The sequence below is a fragment of the Amphiura filiformis genome, chromosome 4 (assembly GCF_039555335.1).
Source record: "Amphiura filiformis chromosome 4, Afil_fr2py, whole genome shotgun sequence".
In the NCBI taxonomy this organism is placed as follows: domain Eukaryota; kingdom Metazoa; phylum Echinodermata; class Ophiuroidea; order Amphilepidida; family Amphiuridae; genus Amphiura; species Amphiura filiformis.
Window position 1 is genome coordinate 9,520,819 of NC_092631.1, and position 21,593 is coordinate 9,542,411.

The following is a 21,593-nucleotide window of genomic DNA, read 5'->3' on the forward strand; positions in this document are numbered from 1 at the left end:
GGTCCTAAAAAGGGGGGATAAAAAAAAAATTCAGTCCTTAACAGAGGGGGGATCAAAAAAATTCGAGGGTAAAATTCCGGAGTAAAATGTACAAGAAGGCATGTACATTCCAAAAAATTCGCGCACGAATGTTAAGTATTCAATTTTGTAATCTCAAGCTACAAATCGACAAAATGTGCGCATTTTACAATTTGGGTCCAATGAGTAATAACTCCAAACGGTAATTTAGCTAATGAGTTAATGACATAGGGGTAGATCCGGGGTGGGGGGATAAATCCCCCAATATACGAGGGGGCATCAAAAAGTTTTAGAAATCGCCCAGAAGTGAAAGAGCTATATCAATGAAATTTTGTCAGTGCAATCACTGGTCCTTATGTAGGCCTACACTATGATGCAAAAATGGTCTCATAAGAATGTTTACTTTTTTTACAGGCGCTAGATGTCAGTACCTGCCTATGTAACCGCATAACCAGCAAAATGGAGAAAATTGAGGCATGTAGCATGATTAAGTTCCATTTTAAGGGTTACAGTGCCCAGTGCATTTTCCAAAAAGCAACAGTGACAATATCACAATCACCACCGAAGATAACTTTCATTTCATCATCGATTTTCTAGGCACTGCAACCCTTCAAATGCAGGATCTTAATAACGCCGCTTGCCTCAATTTTCTCAATCTTGCAGTTTGTGCGCAGTAACTGGGGCAGCAGGTTATTAGCATCTAGCGTCGCCTGTAAAAAAAGTAAGCATACTTATGAGACCATTTTTGCACCATAGTGTACATAAGGACCAGTGATTGCACTGACAAAATTTCATTGATATAGCTCTTTCACTTCTGGGCGATTTCTAAAACTTTTGATACCCCTCAGTATTGTTAGGGGATGGTCCATACAACCATCCCTCAAAATTGACGCCTGTATATGGGTTTCTATCCAAAATTAACCCCATATTTGGTCATTTTAAAATAAAAAAGTGCCAATTTTTGTGCGCTTCGCGCAAATTAATTCCAAGACTGCGCTGCGGCTTCGCCCCTGGACCCCACCTGTCCAATAATTGTGTTCATACTCGCGCTCCGGCTCCACGCTCGCAGAAAATATTTCAAACAACAGTTCACGTTCCCAGAAAGGAAATTATTTTTCGCTGCCCTGTATACAGCCTGTCTCAAAAAAAATTGTGCAAGTGAAAAGCGCCCTCTATGGTAATTAGAAAATACCATTGTGACGTGATGCTTACATTAACGTCAAGGGCGCAGTCTTAGCTCTCGAATGCCGTTTGTTCTGTTCAATTTGCTTGTTTTAATCTCGAGATATGTTTAGTTAACAACGAAAGGGTAAAATCACAATTGTGCCACTTTTACTAGGGAAGCGGGCTGCACATGTAAATCAATGATAGCTGATGTTGATGCGTCTAATGCACTCCCCCTTCGGAGCTCGTGCATAAGACGCATCATTTTGATGATGATAAGATGCATTATTTTGTCTAATTTCTCTCTTAACAAATAATACGTGTTCATTAACCTAGTTTGCAATATTTGTTTTTCTTTTAACATGTCTTGAGTGACAAAGAAAACAGTATTTACCATGATAAAATCATTGACATGCACATGTATTTAATTTTACAGCAGAATGTGAAATACTAAGTATCTATTTCTCTTTTAATCTGTTTTTAGTGGGAAAAGAGAATCATATAATACATGCAAGTATCATGATAAAACAGTAAAAAACATTAAAAACTATTTTTATTGTTGTATAACTGATGCATTCTTTTGATTTCACGAAAGAACTCTTGATAAACTTGATGGTATCATTGATTTACATGTACCGTCCTCTTGATCTTCCCTAGTAAAAGTGGCACAATTGTGATTTTACCCTTTCGATGTTAACTAAACATATCTCGAGATTAAAACAAGCAAATTGAACAGAACAAACGGTATTTGAGAGCTAAGACTACGCCCCTGACGTTGATGTAAGCATCATGTCACAACGGTATTTTCTAATTGCCATAGAGGGCGCTTTTCACTTGCACCATTTTTTTTGAGACAGGCTGTACTTGAAAAAACAAATGATAAAAGTTATACCTTACATTTCACGATAAAAATTTTTTTTTGAAAATTCCCTTGCCATTTATTTGTCATATACCGTGTGCAATAAGTTCGTTCCGCCCCCTTCCCAAAAGCATTTATAACGTGAAAGAAAAAAAGCAAGGTACACCAACTTGATGTGGGGAAACAAGTAAAATGCAGACTAGACAGTATGCAGGGGACAAAACAGCAAATGTAGGCAGAAGAAGTAGGCAAAGTTCGATAGCCAAAAATTACCAATTCCAAGGCCCACAGAAGTAAGTGCTGAACCTGCAAAAACAACAAGGATCAATGGTAATATAAAACTGCACTAGAACAAGTGATGAAAATCACTGTGCATATAAACAGACACGCTAAACCAAACATCCAGAGTAGGCACAAAACAGGCAAAGTTCGATGGCCAAAATTGCCAATTCCAGAGCCCAAAAAGTGTAAGGAAAACAGCACACTGGAAGTGATGAAAATCACTGTGTACATAGCAGTCAAACACTAAACAGACAAAAAACAACCTATAACGTGTTTAAAATGAAACATACATAATGCAATTCAAGGCTATTTGTTATTTGTTATTTTGTTACATTAGTAGAAATGCTAAACATTGCTCGTAGTTTGATTGTCTGTGATCTTGTAACTCACAGACAAAGCAAAATCAGGTTTTTAAATCCGTTGTGATTTCATTCAGAGATGTATTTAGTAAGAGCGAGACTCAGCACGGTTGCTTGATGTGATCATTTATTAATTTTTCTAACAAAACATTATATAATTAGGGATGACCAATGAACCATCAACTTGATTAGAACACTCCCATAGACATGCAGGGAGCTCAACTGTGCATTGCTTGCACAGACATAAACCAGTGGCTGAGTTCAGCACTGCTCAAGAATGGCACAAAATATTCATGTCAATAATTTCAGGTGAAAAACGTGGCCTACTGAGCTGAAATTTGGCAGAGTTGCCAGTAATACCTCTATCATACCCTCTGTAAAAAGGTTAAAATATTGAACAAGCAGATCTCGAGTTACAAATTAAATCACCAGCTTTCCTTTGGAATTTCCATACTCCTTTCGAATCATGCTAAGAAGACACCTTTCTGAACATAAATGTGAAGTTTCGTGCTCATTTGATGTATTTTTCACCTGATTTCAACCCTAAACGTTTTCTTATATTTAGGCCCATACCATCTACAACTTGCTGCTGGCTATACCTTGTTTAGAACTTTCAAAAGAAGTACCTGAATGTGCAACCATAACTGTTTCAAAATAGCCCGCGAAAGTCATGCAGGTAACTCCGAGGTCATGTATTGAATTGTTTTGAATGGGGAATACTACGGGAACCAGCACCTTTTGTTAGAAGTCACACATGAGCATGATGAGTGAAGTGGATAACATCTGTTGTGAATGAGTCAATGACCTTCAATGACACTTAATATTTAATTTGCATACACCTACTAATTGGTCATAATTATTAAACCCAATAACATCGAAATTTTTGGTTGTGAAAAAAAAAGTTTACCTGGACTTAGTGCAATTTTGATTTTGTGCCATATCGGCCATCTTGGATGATTTTTGGCAAATGTTCGCTAAATGCATGATTTCAATGCCTCGGTTTGAAAAAATAATTTATGCCATTGACTAGTAAAGTGCCATTTCATAAGAAACCCCTTTGATACTTTCACAATATGCTTGTTTCATGTTTGCATATTATGTTAAAATAAAGAAATATATAAAGGTAAATATATGCTTATGCCAATTTTGCTCCCAATTGATATTTTTGGACCTTGTCATTTTATTTCGTTCCAATGACCGGTCAGAATGGGAAACTTTGAAAATTCATAATTCGAAAAGTTTTTGACCGATTTTGACCATTTAACCACCAAAATACTTCTATTGATGAGTTCTATCCAGAAAACAATCTTTTGTAGCAATAGGGGCAACATGAAATTTTGATGGTTATCCCTAATATAATGTTCAATTCTAGACCTAAATAATACCATCAGCTATCACACTAATAAACTGTATAATACACATATATTTGTAGCAATTTTTGACATAGATATTTGTTTCTTTATCAAATTATTCAGCTTTTTTGCTCTTTTGCGGTAATTTTAATTGTACAAACTGTAAATTTGTGTTCAAATTGAGGGCGCTATTTACATATACTTGAAAAAACAAATAATAAAAGTTATACCTTACATTTCACGATAAAATTTTTTTTTGAAAATTCCCTTGCCATTTATTTGTTAGTCTGTTTGCTGATGGTCAAATACCATTTTACGAGTGTGTAGCCCTTGTAAAGATGGAAACAAGATTTAAGATAAATAGCGCCGCCATTGTTCAACTTTTATTTAAAATGACTCATTTTTACATGCCATCAAACATCAGTGAGCTGCCAATAATTCTACCGTTACCTTTCAGATACTAGTGCCTTCGAAGTAGGAATATCGATTGAAATGTACATATTTGACCCAGTGTGGGTACAATTCCCTTGTTATACCGTACCAGTCAGGTAATTGTGTATTCGACACTTACACAAACAAGTAAACCCCCGATTTATTTCTGTTTGATCGAATTGTCCCCTCGTACAGGCGATGAAATAGTTTTCATCCACGAATACAACTTCAGACTATTGTTATGAGTGGATCTATTACAAAATCCAAATAAGGTTGGTGACATGTAGCTACAAAGCGTAGTCCAAATATTTTGTAATTCTGAATGGAAGACACGAAAGGTTGATCAGGTTTTACGCAAGCTGCAAAGCGCATCTAATGCAATAATTGCAAATGGAATTGCAAGTTACAAAACAACAATAGGTGTTGCAGTTTAAACATATACCAGGAACGGGAAAATATTACAAACAAAACACGCGCCCAGTATGTACAGCGTCTTATAAATGTATAGCGTTGACATATCGGGATATATCGGTTGCAACACCCACCTGTGTGCAACACCTATCTACCGCATGGAAACAATATTAAAAAACTCAAGTTTACAAAATGAAGAAAATCAATCCGTATCATAAATATATGTCCACTCTATTCGTTTTCCTCTCCCAATTTTGGTCATATTGTATCTTCTTTTTCTGCCACATTTGTGAGCTTTCTACGCTATCCACGTGATGGTATTCGTGGTATGGCAACAATCGTTTTCCGTTTGGTTGTATGTTTTCAATGCTTGTATATCACTTTCTGTACTGACATTGATACACACAAACTATTTCTCTCTGTCATATCTGTCTCCCTTCTTCTATCTACCCCAGCCTCTTGCCCTGTCTATCTTTCCCACCATCGTATCTTACGTTAACACATTATGATTTTTGAATGCAATACTCGTTATATGTTTCTATTATGTAATACCAGATTATATAATGCTTTCTGTCATTCTTGACAAGTCTCAATCAAATTATCTGACACAGATAGCGATTATTGTTGAGAACTAAATTATTCTGTCAGAATTGCAAAGACCCATATTTTGAATAAAGCACCATCGTAATTTATTTTGACAGAGCATGTGATAGTGCGTTTATTATGTTTCATAAATGCTATAAATAGACAACCTTTTGGTAATAGATGATCTTTTTATGTCGATGTCATCCGTGATTATGCACAATAAATTCACATTATCTATTAACAATACATCATAATAGAATAAACTAGTTCAACTGATCAAGAGCTTATTATATCAAATAATCTGAATTTGGTACGGTTCCCAATATTGCTATTATGTCGTTTATATTATGATACATACGTTTTTCATGGACTGATTAAGGCATTGCCTTGCTCTTAGTTGTGGTGTTAATGTTATTGTAGTACTGAAGTATTTATTCTAAGGCAGGCAGGCCACATAAATACGATCTCCAGTTTCGTTCTTTGACAAATTTGTGAATATACATTTTGTTGCCCACATGCTCTCCGAATTTTTGCTTATAATGCAGAAGGGTATGCCACAGACAGGTAAAAGTGTACTTTTTATGGATCTTATGATGACAGAAATAATTTGGTAATATTTTCAACTATGAGCCGTTTAAGAATGTTGATCTCTGTATGGGCTTTGCCACTCTTAAAATGCCTAATGCTGACAGAGGGCATGTACACAACTTGTGACGCCAAAACGTAGTTTACATGGTCGGTGATCGGACTATGACAAAAAGCGAATCCAGTTATTCGATTTCTCTTGATATTTGAAACAAACAAACAAACAACAAAAACGAATACCTAAAAGCTTAACCCAAATAGACAGATGATTACTTTTAAGTCAAAACACATTTTGATCAGGCTTAATTTATCATAATCGACGCACCGGAGGCTAACGCCTTACAGATTGGGCTAACTCGTTGCAATTTTGTAGCGCAATACAAGTATTTTTAACACCTGTTATTATGGAAACAGAGCTTAAAATAAATAGCGCCCTCAATGTGATATTTTTTTCCCAAAATTCTACAATGAACAAACAGCGATGAGACTGGGACTAATAGATGAATCATAAAGAGATCTGTTAATGATCACTCCATACAACAAAAACTAATACAAAAACAATATTAGGTTTTTTTCACTGGTACAAAAAACATGGACCATCCTTACTTAAATATTTTTAGAACTTATATAATTGTTTTCATTACGTAAGTTCCAACTTTCATTGGTCACAAAAGATATTGTTTGACGTGATGAATTAATTAAAACAAAACAAGACTGTCATGCCCATATCACTATCATGACAGCTCATGAAATTGATGTTGAGTACAGATTTTCCACATGTCACATTCCATACCTTTATCGACGCTAGAAAAACCCTAACAATTACGGATAGTCTATAAGCAAAACCCATGACAACTGATTTGTATTGTGATATGTGGCTTGCATTTAATGTAGGTTAGTTCAACATAATATCCATGTGCTTTATTACTCTCGATGACAGGTAATATCTATAATTTGAGAAATATAATGTGTTTAGAATTTGATAAAATTAAGCCGATGTTAAGAAAGTAGTATGGTTGAATATAGGCTAATACCTGCAAATGTGTCTTTATGATTCATATCAATCTTATTGTTATTAATAAATTGTGCTTCAAATTGTAACCACTCAAAGTAGTATTGATTTTCTGCTTTGGATGTGTTTCGTTGTCAATGCATACACACACCGGCCATATGTATTGCAACATCTCAAAATCAGTCAAGTTTATATAATAGCTTAATCTGTAAGGCGTTGGACTGAGGTACATATAGGTGTTTGACAATAGAGTCCCGCGCAACGTAGTCTATGTTTGTTTTCGTGAAAATTTCCCTGGGCATTTCCCCTGTTTGTCTCGGTTATGAGAACTCGGGGAGCTGATCCTGGCTGTGCTGGTTTATTGTGGTATGTATATGGTGTCCGCTTCTTAGTATGCAAGTCGCTGAATGCTGAATATTCATCTACGTTCCAATTGCTTCTTAGTATGCAAGTCCCTGAATGCTGAATATTCATCTACGTTCCAATTGCTTCTTAGTGTGCAAGTCCCTGAATGCTGAATATTCATCTACGTTCCAATTGCTTCTTAGTGTGCAAGTCCCTGAATGCTGAATATTCATCTACGTTCCAATTGCTTCTTAGTGTGCAAGTCCCTGAATGCTGAATATTCATCTACGTTCCAATTGCTTCTTAGTGTGCAAGTCCCTGAATGTTGAATATTCATCTACGTTACTATTGCTTCTTAGTGTGCAAGTCCCTGAATGCTGAATATTCATCTACGTTCCAATTGCTTCTTAGTGTTTGCAAGTCCCTGAATGTTGAATATTCATCTACGTTACTATTGCTTCTTAGTGTGAGAGGCCCTGAATATTGAATATTCATCTACGTTCCAATTGTTTCAAATATATTTTGCTTAACGGTTTCATAACAATCATCACACACAATTGGAAAAATAAGCTCATAAGTTATGACTAAATAAACATTGCTAGTAAGTAATAACATGATAATCAAAACATTGACAGCCGTCGAGATATGGGTTAATAGATCTCAATATCCATTCTGCTTCGCATTTATTTTAACTATATTGTTCATGTTTTTAGCAAATCTTGATCCTCAGACGAATATTATTCTATTCAGCATGTTTTTTATTGCTGCCTATTATTATTATAATGTATTATTTCCTCTTACATACCGATAAAGTGCAGATTTGGCTTTAAAAAACAAGAAGAAGAGGAAGGAACTTGATGCGCCGGACAACCTGAGGGGAGATCGCTGCAGTACTACGTGGATTCAGTTGATATTCATTTCCTCATTAAAAATAAATTATTGAAACAAAACATTACATACAAACCCGGTAGACATTCGAATGTAGTACAGCTATACAGTTGCTGTATTACAAAAAATGCGTTGTTTATACAGCGGGATGACTGGATTCAAATTCAGCATTATTATACATTGAAATGTCATCTACAAATAAAAGCAAATGTTTAATGACGACTTTTTTAGTTTTTTGTAGGTGATCTCAGAACCAAAATAATATTTTGATTGATTGTGGGTTTTTGTTAGTATATAAAAATTGAAAATAGTTTTCTCGCGACAGATTTTATGAAGAAAATTACTGTAGACTCTCTAGTGCATTGGTCGACTATGTGCTTCAAAGAGAGGTACCTGTGAACAAGTCCCTTTGCAAGTCATGATAAACGTCATTTAATAGCTTGATTGCTGTAAAGTTACCTTAGTGTGACAATTGTGCAAAAATTTTGTTGGTAGCGGTTAAACAGGTGTAATGTACTTATTTAAAAGATTCGTTAACATAGCGGTTTGGCGGTATACTAGTTTGATGCAGATGCGAGTCTTTGAACTACCAGTTGTAAGTCGCAGACAGAGAAAATTCTGTCCTTTTCGCAAAGTTTATGTAATACCTCATAATTCCATTCATGTATGCATTTAGCATTTACATAGCTGTCACTACCTTTCAGGTACTAGTTGTTTTGGAAATTAGTATATCGATTAAAATGCATAGTGTGGTGCAATTCTTTTGTTACACCTGCCAATATTTTCGATGGATGCATAGCATGCATGGTATCCGACACTTACAAAATAATCAAATGCTTATTTTTTGTTTTATCCCGTCGTATAAGATTTTGCAGGCGATATGAAAGTTTTTTACCCATGTTCTGATGTGCCCTGTGTAATCTACGAGTGTCACTCCGCTCTTTATAACTTTGGTTTTGTAAATGGTAGCTTCTTTAAATTCAGCATGATGATACATTGAAATGTCATCTACAAATAACGGCAAATGTATATTGATGGCTTTTTCAGCTTTTTGTAGGTGATCTCAGAACCAAAATTCACTTAATTTTGAAATTTGAGCCCTGCATTAGCGGCCATTTTGGATATATGCAAATTACCATGTCCCCTGTTTACTTTTTCTCCTTTGGGATATGTGAGTCACTAGGCAGCAAAAATATTGGTGTTCCATTTCTGTCTACGTGCACCCATTTTGGTACTTAAATTTACTAGTCTATAAGTAGCAATTATTCGTTTGATTATACTTTTTATGCATTTATTGTTCATTCTCCATTTCCATCCCAATTTCTGTTTTATTGTTTATTCTGTTTCTGTTACACTATGTGAGTCGCCCTTGTATTATTAACGCATTATCCACATGATGGTATTCACGATATGGCAAAACCAACGTTTTCCGGCAGTAGTATGTATGTTTTCACTGTCTGCATTTAGGGTATACGAGGTATTGTTGGTCGAAGCAGCCAAATCGATTTTCATTATCTAAATCAATATATTATTGAAAAAGAACACTTTGATGTTTTGCAAATATTTATTCTACAACTCATATAGTTTAAAAACTTTATTTATTGTTGTTAATGAATATTGTTGGGTTTTTTTAGCCCTGATTGAAACATAACCCAAGAACCACCTATAAAAGTACATTTGTGATTATTTGAATCGATTTGAAATGTTCAATGCACTTTTTGGCAAAGCCCACTTCAATTCGCAAGATGCTGTGAACAACCAAATCGCAACAGTTTAAAATAGTTGCTTTTTTGTTAATAATCAAAACTATGATATTTGAATGCAATACTCGTTATATTTCCTTATTTTGTAATACCAGATTATGCATTACACATATCAAATTAAAATTATGTGACACAGATAGCGATTTTTGTCGAAAACTGAACCATTCTTCTACCATTTCAAAGACTCATTATTATGTAGGACTAGCTGATGCTTAATAAATAAAGCACCGTCGTAATTTACTGTGGCAGAGCATGTGATAGTGTTGTTATTATGTTTCATAAATGCTAAAACTAGACAACTTTTTGCTTATAGATGATCTTTTTATGTCGATGTCATCCGTGATTATGCACAATAAATTCACATTATCTAATAACAATACATCATAATAGAATAAACTAGTTCAACTGATTTAGAATTTATAAATAATATAGAATAGAAACTGAATTGGATATTACCATTATGTAGAATTATCACGCATGTTCTCCATGTCAGCAGAATTTAGGATGATTGTAACACTAGGAAATAAGGATACATTTTTTTTCCAGATAGTGACTTTAAATAGATTTTGTTACTGATTTTGATTTAAACTTTTGATCCAAACACAAGGAATTAATTCCTACCTCGGAATTTTCAGATGGTACTCCATCTTTCATCAGCGAGTGAGTGACTGTATCAGGTCGTGATTTTCTTGACCTTTTACCTGATAACAGACTCGTAGACTCCTGAAAGCTTGAACCGGCCCCCGTCTTTGTTGAGAGATGGTTGGTTGGCTTTGATGTGAACTGCTTCTTTGACTCCACGTTGGAACCACCTGCTGTCTCTGTCAAGTATGCGGACTTTATCCAAGTCCACGAAATGTCCCGGAGACTCGATGTGAATGTGGTTTGAGACCTCTGATGCTGTACTACCAAGGATTCTCCAGGGAGGTAAATAAGGATAATTTACTTGGTGGGCAATTTAATTTATTTTTGCCCTCAAATAATGGAAAATAATTTACTGGGTGGGCAGCGATAATTAATGGCATCCAGGCGTTTGGATTTTCGGAAATGTAGACCTGTTTTTGCGTACAATTTGGCTTTGATGTAAGAAGTGGACATTACACTCCCCCTAAATCCATCTTCTGCCAATTATTAGCATATTCATGTAGCAACTTTCAAGGAAAATTGTAGACAATATTATATTTCACTTTGGGCATTTAGAAATCTTATACTAATTATCACTCACCATTACAGTAAAAAGCAGTAAAATTAGATGGTAATTATTATATGCTGCCCAATTTTTTGTGAGCAAAATATTTTACTGGGTGGGCACTTTTGGGCAATGGGCAAGTTGAATTTACTGGGTGGGCAAATGCCCACCCAGTTAACATGTTATTTACCTCCCTGGGATTCTCGAGTACTAATATACTACTGGGTCTCCTGTGTTCATTAAAACGTGTTTTCAGAGAGCGTTCAGATTTTGTTACTGTTAGTGGTGGTTTTTTTTTGTTATCTAAAGCAGGAGAGCATATTAAAACAATCTCTAAATTCGTATTTGTATTTGAATGATCCATGGTCCACACTTTTGGAAAATGCACATTATTATTATTATTATTATTATTATTATTATTATTATTATTATAATTATTATTATTATTATTATTTATTATCATTATCATTATTATTATTATTATTATTATTATTATTATTATTATTATTATTATTATTTATTATTATTATTTATTATTATTATTATTATTATTATTATTATTATTATTATTATTATTATTAGTGTTATTATTATTATTATTATTATTATTATTATTATTATTATTATTATTATTATTATTTATTATTATTATTATTATTTATTATTATTATTATTATTATTATTATTTTTATTATTGTTGTTATTATTATTGTTATTATTATTATTATTATTAGTTATGTATCAAGTGAACGGGGTTTTGTTGTTATCTTTTATCATCTTCACTGAGAAATACAACCATTTATAAAATGTTTGGCTAAAAAAAGTTGCACTTTTCTACATAGGCTTTTTGTTCATGACTTTTGGTTTCAGACCTCATTCACTTGAAGAAAATTAATCAAAAAGGAATGTATCTATATTTTTTTGTTTGTTTTTTATTAAAACAAACTGAAGTTAAGATGTTCATGAATTAATTTTAACACATTTTTTATGATTCAGTGAGTAATCATATAGCCATTTATGAAATTTTACTCATCAACAAAAGTTGCATTTTTCTATGTTGGCTTTTTGTATGCATTAAAAAAAGATTTTTCATTCTAATTAAATTTATTAGGAAGGAACAACTGTAACTTCAATGATAAATCTTTTATTCATTCATTCATTAATTTAGCCAATGGACCAACATATTCCTGGTTAGATCTTTTATGCCGGATCCCTATACATTTGTTTCATTGGTCATTCCTTGAATGGTTCAAAAACATTTATATGGGTGTCCGTTTCAAGACTCAACTTGTTACAAGCGGACAAGTGAGGGACAACACTAAGAAAAAGCTGCAGCATTCATTTTAATGTTTCACTGAACCATAAAAACTGTTTTTGAATGTGTGATACCTAAATCAGGAAAAGGTTAAATTTAATTAAATCAAATTATGTTTCGTTTTGATTAAATTACTCACTTAAAGGGAAAACATTGTCAAACACAAATTGAAGCATAAAAAACCTATGTAGAAAAATGCAACTTTTTGGGGGCCGAAAATTTCATAAATGGCTGCATTTTGCAATGGAGATGATAAACAGTAGCAACAAAAAATCGCTCACTTGATGCATAACTAATCAGTCTATGTTCCAAACTTTAAAACAAGAGAATTGATCAAGCCGTTTTTAGATTATACTAAAATGTCTTAGGGGAGGGACATACTTTTTTGGAACCGTTTATTTAAAATTCCCGAGCGGCACTGTCAAAGGCAGTGATGTCATGGTATTATTTTGTGCTCAGTTGTCGTCAGCCTTCATTGTCCTTCATTGTATTACTGGGATGTCATTGGCCTAAACAATTTCGTCGGCCGGGAAATGTGAATATACAGCCTGTCTCAAAAAAAATTGTGCAAGTGAAAAGCGCCCTCTGTGGCAATTAGAAAATACCTTTGTGACATAATGCTTACATCAACGACAAGGGCATAGTCTTAGCTCTCAAATGCCGTTTAGTCTGTTCAGTTTGCTTGTTTTAATCTCGGGATATGCTTACTTAACAACGAAAGGGTAAAATCACAATTGTGCCACTTTTACTAGGGAAGGGGGCTGTACAAAGTCATGTAAATCAATGATAGCATCAAGTTTATCAAGAGAAATCAAAAGAATGCATCAATTACACAATAATACAAAATTGTTTTTAATGTTTTATCATGATAAAGGTATAATGATTCTCGTTTTCCTCTTAATACAACAATTTTAACGATAAATAAATATTTCACATTCTGCTGTAAAATTAAATACATGTGCATGTCAATGATTTTACCATGGTAAATACTGTTCTTTTTGTCATTCAAGACATGTTAAACAAATATTACACACTTATGGGTTAATGAAATTTGACAAGGTCATGAAATTTGACAAATTAATGAAATTAGACAAAATAATGCACGCGCGTTGGTGTTGATGCGTCTAATGCACGAGCCCCGAAGGGGGGAGTGCATTAGACGCATTAACATCAGCTATCATTGATTTACATGTACAGCCCTATTCCCTAGTAAAAGTGGCACAATTGTGATTTCACCCTTTCGTTCTTAACTAAACATATCTCGAGATTAAAAAGAGCAAATTGAACAGAACAAACGGTATTTGAGAGCTAAGACTGTGCCCTTGACGTTGATGTAAGCATCATGTCACAACGTTATTTTTTAATCTCCAAAGAGGGCGCTTTTCACTTGCACAATTTTTTTTGAGACAGGCTGTAACGTGTTGAAGACGGGTGTTTTTATGGTCAATATGAGTTTGCTTCAAAGAAAACCATGTGATTCGTGCTTGGTAATTATTTTTCTATCGTATAAGGCATAATGTTGTGACTGCCGGAGACTTCCTTTCCTTTTGATGATTTGCTTCCATTTTGTTCTTTATAAATGTCAATATTATGATAGCTTAAAGTTCAAGAAGAGTGTTTAAAACTCACTTATAACACTATGTATGTATGCCGCATCAGAGGAGAACTAAATGAGATAAAATTGTTCAGCTTAATTAAATTTTATACATCATGCACATACATGTATATAATGTTGTCAAAGCCTGGAAACTAAACAAACAGAATTAATGGTGACATTTTCTTCACGTGCTATTTACCGCAGCAAATAAAACCCGTTATACTTCCCTATTGAAGCATGTAAGCATTCATCAAAATGTATGTAGTATAAACAAGATTGTCACAAGATTAGCCAAATAACAGCTTGACGCGGCTTGTGCTCGTTTAGTCAAAACCAAAAAGCTTTTATAATACACTTAGTATTAAGCTCCTTTTTATAAACTAATAAGTATATTTGATGTAAATGTGTATAAAATGATCAGCTTCTGGCCAGAATGGAAGTAAAAATGGTCATTTACTCAATGGTATCAATGGCTATTCACGTCTGTTTGAAGAAAATTGGTCTATTCATATAGAGCCTTCGACCTCTGTGACCCAGGCTTGGACGTACATACTGCTTCCGTGCGTGTATAGTAGTCCATGAAATACACCGGTTAGTAAATGTATCAAGTTTAGCACAGGTTGAATTTAGTCAAAACAACCAAAAGTCCCGAACATTTTTTTAAAAATCAACGAAATGATAGTACAAATGTTTGGATTGATGGGCAATAAGAAGATATATTTGTCAAAATAGGCACGTTTTTTTTACTCAAAAACATTACTAGGATAGTCACTTTTGCCAAATGTTTAGAGGTGCAAGTCTTGATGAAACCGTTGATCATGGCGATAGTTTTGAGACAGAATATACCCCCAAAAATGTTGCATTTTTTACCTAATGGGACTTGAAGTGTATTTTTTTCTGCCTATCTCATGATCTTGAGGTTTAAACTTCAATGCAGAGGTTATTATGAGTTATTGTTTATTCTATCATTTCATCTGAACTACCGTATCCAGGTTCGGCCGTTTTCTATCTCTGTTTGTCTTTTTGTTCATAAACCTATAAAAAGATACCATGCACGTTAAAATAGGCTTACAAGAGAGCGCCAAATTGTGCTAGCTCAGTTTATAACATAAGATCGTCTCTTCATATGAATATTTAACTTAATATCTCGGTTTTGGATATTGTTTGAAAGTACTAGTATACCGTATTTTCTTTACGAGTTGATGGAGCAACATAAATAAGTACTATGATTGGGTTATCAATGAAGTGTCTCTCCGTTGGCTTAACGCGGCTGTGTACTCTAGCCATTGTTTCTTTCTCTAAATTGAGTTTTTATGATATGTTTGTACCTTGTTATGTTTTTAATAAATACAAGGAATGAAAATCCAGATTTGTAAACTCCAACTACAATATTTTAAGGATTTTATTTCACTATTCCACTCGTGTTTGAAATTGAAAAGGAAAGAAAATCTTTGTTGTACCAGCAAGGTACACGCGCGCAACAACTCATCGCGTTGCGTATCGCGCAATTTGTTAACGCACAAATACGCGACGCATACGCGACGCTTATCTGCATGCGCGGCGCATCTTATGGAAACGCCACGGAAGCACTGATTTCACAAAAACCTAGTGGTCAAATGGCTCCGTTTTAGCTGATAAAATGTGGGTTTTTTCAAGTTCTTTCCCCGATTTAAATATCAAGTTATGAATGGATTTCGCTCAAACTTCTCAAGGGGCTGTGGATTTACCCGATGTTCACGTAATATAAGTTACAAAAACGAAAACTGTCGCATTCTCCTGTGAGATTCGATGAAAGTGCAAAATGTGACCACTTTAAACTTCAACGGCCATTATTTCAATGTTCATTTTCTCGGTAAAATGACGATTTAGGTACACGATAACTCAATAAATACAGCATCTATAGGTAAGCAAATATGATCATCGTAAAAAGCATGATCGACTCAAGAAACGGTTTTCTCATTTTTTATATTTTGGTCTATTTCCGATTTTGGGCATCATTTTGTGCAAATAGGCGTTTTTGAATTTTAAAAGTTCATTTTGATGCCTTATATGGTCAATATCTCAAAAATAAGGCCAATATCAAAAAATAAAAAACCGTTTTTGGAATGGAGCCTCAAGATTGAACTAAAAACAAAATAAAATATTTTGGAAAGCGTGTTTTTTTGTTATGATGTACCTAACAAATATTGCCAAAAACTCACTTTTTTGTGATTTTCTTCAAAATTGTTGTTTTTACCCAAAATCTGTATTTATATTAAGATTTATTGATGTCTTGCCTTCATAAAAATGTATACTTTTATATGTTTTGCGCGAATAATTACAAAGTTATTGCACTTTTACTACATGCATGTCTGAGAGTACACAGCCACCTTAACATAGCTGACGTAGGACATTGGCTCGGACTGGCAGGTCAATTGTTGATTTGCCACGCCTTTGTGCTTCTTTCACTGCATGTATTGGTATTGGCAACAGGAAACTTTATGGAGGCGGCGCTTATCATTTCTTGTAAACAAAATCTAATGTGGTACCCACTATACGCAGGCGGCGAATGGCATGATCGAGCCGGCAACTTGTGAAACCACCCGGCGTATGGCATTTTCCATTATACTCGGTTAGTTTTGTGGGGTTCATTATCGAACCCCAATGGTTTTAGCTTGTATTTATATTATTTATTAACATAGGCCTATTTGTTTGTGATATTTCAAGCGTTTTAAAATTTCAAAATAATCCCATTCAATTACACGGTTGACGATGAAAATTTACTGAATTTAGAGAATGCAATGCGACCACCACCTGCCACTACGTGTAGAAGGCCGGGTCTGCAAATGTTCAGTACATGAAGCTAGAGATATAGCTTGTTCAGTGTATTCAATTAAAATACTATAGCTGGATATCAAAAAATCGTGATATTATTATGACAAAATCCATTCCCTTCTCAATTGATTAGGCTCCGTGATTAGGCTTTCTTTTCGAAAATTAAATCATAGGGCCTAGAGGTGATGATATAGGCCTAACCTAAACCCATATAGGGTATGCAGAAACCTTCACAGTCCGGGCGGCGCTTGCACTCACATTAAACAGGCAAAGTTTGCTAAACTGACGCCTGCTTCAATTGCCAACCTTTATCGAGGGGCAAGTTTGAGGTTTCATAGTCATCTATTACCTATGCCATTTTTCACCTCGATGTGGAAGTGACGTCAAAGCGTTGAAGCAGCTGTTTCGCTCGCGCATCTATGCGGCGCGTGCGTATGTACACCAGCGCTTTGACCGAACGCTAGCGAGTGATGCTGCGCCTAATGAAATTCGCACAGCACTGACGTGACGTCACTGCCACATCAGGGTGAAAATGGTATTGAACATCGCAAACCAGCCAAATTTGTCATATGTTTGAATAGCTAGTAGAAAAACCGTGAATATAGTTTCAGAAAGTCTCACACATCTTAGCATAACCTTGTCGTTAATGTGACACCGAATGCAGCGCTATTTTTGGAATATATTCGGACATGATGTGGGCACTTTTTTGAAATATCACCAAAAATATCAAATTTAGGAAAAACGCCCCAAAATTTAAAACAAACACGAACCTTCCAAAATAAATATATATTATCACTCGGCGGCCCAGTCACTACCTGCCGCTGTGATTTGGGGTAACTCGTTGCTTCCCCTCTCCAGATACCCGTACTTCAAGTTCGCCCATACCCCACGCCTTAATGTTTTTAACTTAATGTTGTTAAAATTTTTGCTGTGACCTGTGATTCAAGATGCCGTTCTCAAAGATGTCTTTTGCTGGGTGCCAATTGTGCTGTGGATGTGTACTGTTCAATATCAGTGCATTTTTCTGTTGTGTCAGTTAGACAACTGCTTGGTTACTGACATGTTTTTAGAGTAGAGTATTGAGGCAATCATCTGTGTAATTTTAGTTAATTTTGATGGCCACGATTTTAAGATATGACCTTGTGAAAAAATCTTTTCTGTTTGGCTTAGTGTATAGAGGGTTCACAAGTTCTAGGTTCCCCGTAAAGCTTATTAAAATCAATCAAAAAATATTTCAAAAATTAAAAGCATGATTAGCATAATTAGCCATTGTTACTAAACGCAACGATGTGTGACATACGAACAGGAATTATTAGATCATGTATGTGGGCTACCAAAAACTTTTGAATTTGCTTAATTTCGTAAAAAAACCATCTCGATTTAATTTAAAAAGTCTTATGGTTGAACTTGAAAATTTTGAACCCGTTATTTCATATGCTTAATCAGCAGAATATTAATGAATTAATTTATTTATTAATAATAATTTTGCCAGAAGCAGTAAAGACTAGATATTATTTGATTTGTTACAGAACGATACATATAATGAAATTTGTTAATATTAGGATGCGGCTGCAACTTGAACCGTTCTCATTTAATTATTTTGTTAGCTTCAACTTTCATTGGTCACAAAACATCTTGTTTGACATGATGAGCTAATTAAAACAAAACAAGATTGTCATGTCCATATCACTATCATGACAGCTCATGAAATTGATATTGAATGCAGATTTGCCAATGTCACATTCACTGTTTCTTTCGACGCTAGAAAAAACCCTAATAATTATAGATGGTCTATAAGCAAAACTAGTGACAGCTTATTTGTATTGTGATATGTGGTTTGTTGTTTGTGATATGTGGTTAGTATTGTTCAACATTCTGCATAATATCCACGTTCTTTCGAGAAGATTATTCTCGACAAGACAGTATGCTTCCACTATATTTATAAATACGGTCGTAAGTTATGAATACGCACGTGACCACCTCCGCTCTGGCATGACAGCTTGTAGATAGTTAGTCTAGAAGTAACCTTCTACTCAACGGGCGGTCTTCCTGTAAATTTGAATGCAAAGGCGGTAAACAACACGAGACTGTGCAGCAAAATTGTCAATTTTTTTCAACTTTGTGATTACATTGTAAACGTTTTTCTTTCCGTCGGAAAATACTTTCAAAATATTGTTTTTGATAACATTACAAATATGTGATGCGATCAAGCAAATTCAGTCGGAACTCGGCCATAATAATTTTTCAGTTTCCTATAGGATAGTAAAAAGCATTTACAAAGCTGGATTTTGCAGAAAACCCCATTGAAATTGAACAAGCAGTTCCAAAGATATGAGCAATTTAAGAGTTTCAAAAACAGTAGGAAACAAAAGGAAAACCTTTCTTTGTTTGGCTATATCTCAAAATCAATATTTCCGAGTTCCGACTGATTTGGCTTGATCGCATCACATATGTGTAATAATTTTGCCATTCAGTTAATACTTCAATTTGATGATATTTATCTAAAGAGTTCCTATCTTTTTCAGTATAGTGGTCAATTTGTCACGCTAGGTGGTCTTGGTATGTCGTGCCCATGGGTCACGTGCCTATTTATACATACGAATTAATAAATGTAGTCGAAGATAGCTACAAGAAGTAATATTATTGTTTTTTAAATCCCAGGAAAGGAAATACATAGGAAACAGTATATATTTAAAAATTCAAACGCATGTTTGCATAGTTGGCAACTGTAACATGCCATGTGGTTGAAGGATACTTGCATATGTGATAATAATAATTGTGACCCGGCAGCACAAATGAGCCGTAAATTCCCTAAATTGTATTCTGAGTTACGGTGTAAAATGTGTACGAAGGTCATATTCATCGGTAACTTAAGCTGGCCCGACATCCGTCTCATTTCGATAGTCAAAAACTAATCAATAATCCTATTGTTGAAGTGGATAATAAGCTTCTACCTTAGATGGCTATAGAACTTTTAATAGCTCTGGTCTTTGTTTGCTTATATTGCTAAATCCTGTTCAAGTGGTGGGTTACCAGGCATTGTATTTTGTACAGGTATACATAACCAACAATTAACAATGAGAGAACTTTCTTAAACCTCGTTGACTTGGGGATGATTTGAAATGACCGCCAATTATGACTGTTTGATATTTATTGCCAACAATGTGGAAAAAGAGACACATGTAAAAACGTAAAAGCTATAATTTTGTTGAAGGAGCAAAGTTTAACAAACCATAACCCCGCTTCTGGATATCGTTTGAAGTCAAATGATATACCATTTTTAAGTTTATGATGTTTATTTTTGAAACACGAAATAAAACCAAATTGACCGGGGGAGGAATTTACGGCTCATTCGCCGTGGACGGTCACAATAACGCAACACATGTAATCAATAACCGCAAATATCTAAACGCTTCCCATAACGCATCTAACGATTGCTTGATTTTTTAGGAAAACAATATTCAAAAAACCGAAAAACAGTAATCGCAATCTTTAATAGAATTTGACTCCAAACAAAATAATAAGTTAGTAATAAATAAATTCTCAGTTAAGGTATTGAATTGGAAATTGGATGTCACTCCATATTATCCCCATAAACATTATAATGTGTAGACAGTGCTTGATATGTCACATAAACGTGTTTCATATTCTGTTGTATTCTGTGCCACCATCAAATGTTGTGAACACCTGGGATTTCAACATTTCAATACATAAAAGCATGAATGTTGCGTGTCTAGAAATGTCTCATCAATGCAAAGTCCCTGAAGTTTAACCCTTAAACTGCAAGTCATATCAGTGCAATTTTGGAGAAAATTATAGAAAGTGGCAGGTTTTGTAAAAAGAAGGCTGAAACACTTTTCATAGCAAACACAGATTTAGCAACCTTGAGTGTCATTCCCCATTTGAGGAGTTTAATTTTAATTCCCGCCATTTTGTTATTTTCATTAGAGACTCAAAATGTTCAATAACTACCCAATATGATATGTGTTAATATAAGATGACCATGGAATAGACATATTTGCGCTTGTCAAATCCACAACTGTCAAAGTGTACATTTGTCGGTCCAGAAATATCATATAGTTAAAATGTAAAACAGATCAAAGACATGATGATTCAACTAAATCTGAAAGGGAAATTGTGGATTTGGCTGCCAATCGAAAAGAGCATACAGTGATTTTTCTTTGACATGTTATTTGCTATTTTTATAGTTAGATCTATCGTAATATAACTTGTCACGCACAGGCTACGCCTTTATGGTCTTAGGTCAAAAAAAAAAGTTCGTCTCAAAGCTTGCGCGCGCGTTTGTAAAATCCCACGATTTGACAAAAAACAAATGCGGACATTTTTTTATTTCAAAAAACAACTTTTTTTAGTTTTTCCAGAAAAATCGGCGAAAATCAGACTTTTTTCTCAAAATACCATGAAAAAAGTCGGGAATAAAAAAAAATCGCATTTCGCATTTGTTTTTAAATTTCTCGTGAGCTTTGAGACAAACTTTTTTTTTTTGGCCTTACTATAATTACACAGCAAAAAATAAGGAGTAAAGTGCTACCGACTAAAGTATGTTGATTAAAAAATAGACCAATTATTTACTCATCAACGAGTAAAGACGATATTTGACAC